The sequence below is a fragment of the Salvelinus namaycush genome, chromosome 35 (assembly GCF_016432855.1).
Source record: "Salvelinus namaycush isolate Seneca chromosome 35, SaNama_1.0, whole genome shotgun sequence".
Lineage (NCBI taxonomy): Eukaryota > Metazoa > Chordata > Actinopteri > Salmoniformes > Salmonidae > Salvelinus > Salvelinus namaycush.
The window spans coordinates 29,807,917-29,813,952 of NC_052341.1; positions in this window are offsets into that span (position 1 = coordinate 29,807,917).

Consider the following 6,036-nt stretch of genomic DNA (forward strand, 5'->3'; position numbering starts at 1 on the left):
GAACTTCACGTAGGAGCCTGCTATGTTCAGATTGCTTTGTCATTGAACAATCAACTTTCTTTGACCTTGTCCAGAGTTTCATATTGCTTTTGTCTCTGTTTGAAATGTTGCCCCTTCTAGAAAAGTATTTCAAATGGCAACATCTTTCTTTTAATGGCATGACTATGATAATCATGTACTCTCTGTGAATTGGCTTCGGCCCCTGAGGTTAGCACATCATTTGGGCTCCTAAGACCTACCTTTGCAATAGAGCCTCTTTTTACAATCTCGACCCATGTTCTGTTAGCTGGAATCTCGACCCATGTTCTGTTAGCTGGGTTGTTACGCTTTTCTCCGAATGTGGCTCAAATGTTGGCTTCAACTATGGTCATTTTGTAGCCGTATGAGAGCTGCAACAAGATACGCCGGTTTAACATCAAGGTACAATCCCTACACGAGACAGCATAAAAATATAAACCTCACTGTAATCAATGTGACGGATCTCCTCGATACTGCCAGTAAGGACGAATCTGATACCACAGAGCATTGACATCACACAAGGGCCGTGGTTCGATCCAGGCCAGGGGACCAGGAGAGCGAGGAATAAAGAGACTTCTTTGTTTCTTCTGAGACCTGTGAACCTCCCATCACTGCAGTTGGACATTTTCAACAACTGTCTAGGAATGATCCCTTATGCAGACAATTAATCAGACACTATGTTTTCGGGTTTTAGTAAGAACGTGCGAGTATATTTGTATGTACTATATGCCTAATACATGTTTGATCATTTGGGGTTCAGGTCAGGAGTTTCATTTGTGTCTTTCTGTAGTGTCCATAGTCATCGTATTTAGTTATGGTACACAGGTGGACTCAATTATACAGTGGACTAAAGCAAGCAGGTAAAAAGCCATATGGCCACAGATATTTATTTGGGTTTATTTTGTGGACTACTAAAGGACACAATGTAGACTGCTTTGTTTTCCTCTCGAACATCCGATACTAAGAAGCCATTGCATTTTAATGAAGCGTTTTCACCGGGGTGAATCGAGATGCACGCCCTTCCTCCACAGCTCAAAGCAGAAACATGCTAATTGCGCTTTTGATGATGTCAATGAGGATATAGCCGTATAAAGATCTGTATATTTAGTCATTTTGAAAAATAAGTGATTTATTATGAGATTTCTGATAATTAAATATGCCTATGACTTGTTTTACAAGTGACGTGTACATTTATAAGCTGATTTCATTTTCAACCTTATTTTTAACTGTCAAATAAAATTATTGGAAAAATAAATCTCTCTCTGTATTAATTTGATCTTGAAGCCAAGTCTGTGGCCTTGGACCAGACCATCTGGCCACTGTAAATGAATAAAAACCTAAATACATTTTATTAGTTTAAATGTTTGTACTGTTGTTTTTTTGGTGATCCGTTTAAAGTTCAATACTTTGCCTGGGCTCACCCCACACCCAGTACGAGTGCAGGTAATTGATTTAGGTCACACTGCCACCTTTTGGGGGATTAACTTAGTGTATTGATTATTGACATCCTCTTGTGGTGTACTCGCATGAAAAGAAAGAAAATGTTTCACTTCCTTTCTTCTATTGAAAGAAGGTAAAGGAAGAGAGGATGACCAAAAACATGGAGACATGACACCAGTGAGGAGCACTGAAAGATTAGCTCGTCCTGGAATGAAATGGAGAAGATTGATGACGTGCTCTTCATGGAGCGCTGGTTCTAAGCAAGCTGAGTTTATCTTTGTCAATTCTACACCCACTACCATAGCCGTGAGAAATAGGGGTGCTGAGATTGCTGCAGCACCCCCTGAGAAATCAGAATAAAAAATAAGTATATACAAAAATTGTTAACGAGACTCCAGTCACCCAAGTTATAGACTTTTCTCTGCTACCACACGGCAAGTGGTACCGGAGCGCCAAGTCTAGGACCAAAAGGCACAACCGCTTCTACCCCCAAGCCATAAGACTGCTGAATAATTAATAAAATCGCCACCGGACTATTTACGTTGACACCCCTCCGTTTTGTACACTGCTGCTACTCGTTTATTATCTATGATTTGATTCGAAGTATGTGGACACCTTCAAATTAGTGGATTCGGCTACTTCAGCCACACCCGTTGCTGACAGGTGTATAAAATCGAGCACACAGCCATGCAATCTCCATAAACAAACATTGGCAATAGAATGGCTTTACTGAAGAGCTCATTGACTTTCCAACAAGTCAGTTCCTCAAATTTCGACCCTGCTAAAACTGCCCCGGTCAACTGTAAGTGCTGGGAAGTGGAAACTTCTAAGAGCAACAATAGCTCAGCCACAAAGAGGTCGGCCCACACATGCTCATAGAGCGGGACCGTCGAGTGCTAAAGCGCGTAGCGCGTTAAAATCGCCAGTGTCCTAGGTTGCAACACTCACTACCGAGTTCCAAACTGCCTCTGAAAGCAACGTCAGCACAAGAATGTGTTTCCATGGCTGAGCAGCCGCACACAAGCCTAAGATCGCCATGCGCAATGTCAAGCGTCGGCTGGAGTGGTGTAAAGCTCGCCGCCATTGGACTCTGGAGCAGTGGAAACGCGTTCTCTGGAGTGATGAATCACGCTTCACCATCTGGCAGTCGACGGACGAATCTGGGTTTGGCGGATGCCAGGAGATGTCGAGATCCGTGTGGAAGAACTTGATTGGCCTGCACAGAGCCCTGACCTCTATTCCATTGAACACCTTTGGGATGAATTGGAACACAGACTGCGAGCCAGGCCTAATCGCCCAACATCAGTGCCCGACCTCTCTAACGCTCTTGTGGCTGAATGTCAGCAAGTCCCCGCAGCAATGTTACAACATCTAGTGGAAAGCCTTCCCTGAAGAGTGCAGCGAAGTGGGGACCAACTCCATATTAATGCCCATGATTTTGGAATGAGATGTTCGACGAGCAGGTGTCCACATACTTTTAGTCATGTAGTGTGCTTTCTGTGGCTTTGCCCACTACTTCAGTTATTGCTCAGATGCTCATCATCCAGGTATACTCCCTAGCTGGTTAAATAAAGGTGAAATTAAAAAATCTAAAATGTCTGTATGTTATAACTGTATAGGCGAGGATTACTCAAGCATCTCTCAAAGATATCTGAATGATCTCTAACGTCAGGGTCAAATACTGTCTGTTGGAGTACTTGTGGGGCTGTGAAGTGACATTATGATTTTATGTGTGACAGTAAGATGAGTGGAAGGAGCCAAGCGAGCAGATCTGGGGCCAGCAGACGCCACAGACGTCCTTGGCTGACCACCTCCTATCCTGTCCTCAGGCCAGTTCCATAACATTGACTCACTCACACACGGAGAAACCAGAGGAAGGAGTGAGGTTCTGAACCCTGCAGACGCCTGATGATAGCAATAACATTCACCCCATATTGCTACTGGGAACCCGTTCATTCATCGTCCATCAGCCTCATACGACGTAAATGGTGAACATGGTCATGGAAAAATCCAAACACTGTTTTGAATAGATGACAAAATCTGACCATTACGTGTTCCTTATGCGTTTATCTCCAGGGAACACTTAAAATATTAGCTGACTGTCTCATTTGAAGGAATATGCCTACAACCGAAAACTGTATACCGGTAGCAGAAGGCGGAGAAGCCTGCTAATGAAGCCAGTCTTTCTTGTGCACAGTACCATCTAGTGGCGATGACAAACTGGTGACAATATGTGAATCAGGATGTGTCCTGTGCTGGCTATAGTGTACATTGTATAAAATATGAGGGGTACTTAACTGTGACGCCAAGAGGTCCGAACCTCTTGATGAGGTCGCTAGGTGTTTGGTTAAGGTCACTACAATATGTAGGTGTGTAGTAGTGTGAGCATGTGCTTCAAATTTCAAGCCGACTGCATAATGCTGCACATCCTGGAAGTCAGAAGGACCCACGTAATGTGGATCAGACTGCTACCACCCAGTCTCAGACAACCCAGCCAGGGCGTAGTGGAGGATCGAGGAAGAGGTCAACCGTGGGTGGAAGTTCCTTCCGGATCAGGCGAGCCCAGTCAACCAGACTAGACCAGACCAGACCAGTGCCTGCTCAGCAGACTACATTCATCGTGGACTCCAAACATACCTTGTTAGATCTAGACAATACAGGGTAGTCCCCACCAACATCCTTCGCTCTTCTTGGCCCATCAAAGTTCACTTTGTTGAAGATATGACCACGAATAGGTGTTGATGACTGACATAATGTAAGAGAATATTGTATTCAAATAATGTTCCTAGAGATAATCCAGTGGTTCTGTCAACTCAGCGACACAGAGGTCAGGGAAAGCAGAGAGCTTTTAATTGCTTTCAGCAAAAGCATACCCATCATCTTTAGGATAACGGCAATGGTCTCCCAGTATTGTTACAGGTAGGTTAGTTGAGAACAAGTTCTCATTTGCAACAGCGACCTGGCCAAGATAAAGCATAGCAATTCGACACCAACAACAACACAGAGTTACACATGGAATAAACAAAACATACAGTCAATAATACCGTAGAAAAAAGAAAACAAAAAGTCTATATACAGTGAGTGCAAATGAGGTAAGATAAGGGAGTTAATAAATAGGCCATGGTGGCGAGGTAATTACAATATAGCAGTTAAACACTGGAATGGTAGATGTGCAGAAGATGAATGTGCAAGTAGAGATCCTGGGGTGCAAAGGAGCGAGATAAATAAATACAGTACGGGGATGAGGTAGATAGATGGGCTGTTTACAGATGGGCTATGTACAGGTGCAGTGATCTGTGAGCTGCTCTGACAGCTGGTGCTTAAAGCTAGTGAGGGAGATATGAGTCTCCAGCTTCAGTGATTTTTGCAGTTCGTTCCAGTCATTGGCAGCAGAGAACTGGAAGGAGAGGCGACCAAAGGAGGAATTGGCTTTGGGGGTGACCAGTGAGATATACCTGCTGGAGCGCGTGCTACGAGTGGGTGCTGCTATGGTGACCAGTGAGCTGAGATAAGGCGGGGCTTTACCCACATATTCCTCACATGTCATCAAGTCACTTAAAGACTTTTTCCCAATGTATGACGCACATGTGCATACACACATACACACACACATACACACTGTATACTATACATAGTACACTGTATAATATACACAGTACACTGTACTCTCTCTCTCTCTCTCTCTCTCTCTCTCTCTCTCTCTCTCTCTCTCTCTCTCTCTCTCTCTCTCTCTCTCTCTCTCTCTCACTCTCTCTCTCACTCTCTCACTCATCTCAAAGCAAACACATTCTACAGGGTGGCTGAAAATCCCTGGAAAAAGAATTTGACAAGAAGCATTTGTGGTTGGCTGCCCTGCCAGGGCCAGAGTGGAATCAGCCCATTCTACACTGTGTGCCATTACAGACCCGGAATGACCCTATCAACTCTGTACAAATGTGCTCAACACAGTGTTCAATATGTTGAGATCCTCTGACTGTAATTGACCTCATAGGAAATGATGACTAATTTCTCACTTTCTCAGAATGAGCAGTATCAACATACAGGTAACCACCAAAATAATGGAAAAAATGTAGTAAATGAGGGACACAAAGTATATTGAAAGCAGGTGCTTTCAGGTGCTAAATGAGGGATACAAATGACATTGAAAGCAGGTGTGGTTCCGGAGTTAATTAAGCAATTATCATCCCATCATGCTTAGGGTTATGTATAAAAATTCCGTTGCCCATTATTTTGGCTACCATGGCTAGAAGAAGAGATCTCAGTAACTTTGAAATAAGTGCATACATAGGTGGTTTAAAGGGTATGTGTGTCTCATCACTAGACCTCAACCCAATTGAACACTTATGGGAGATTCTGGAGCAGTGCCTGAGACAGCGTTTTCCACCACCATCAACAAAACACCAAATTATGTAATTTTTCCGTGGAAGAATGATGTTGCATGCTCGCATCCCCCCCAAAAAGTTCCAGACACTTGTAGAATATATGCCAAGGCGCATTGAATCAGTTCTTGCAGGTCGTGGTGGTGGCCCAACGCCCTATTAAGACAAATTTGACGTACACATTTATGCAGCTTCCAAG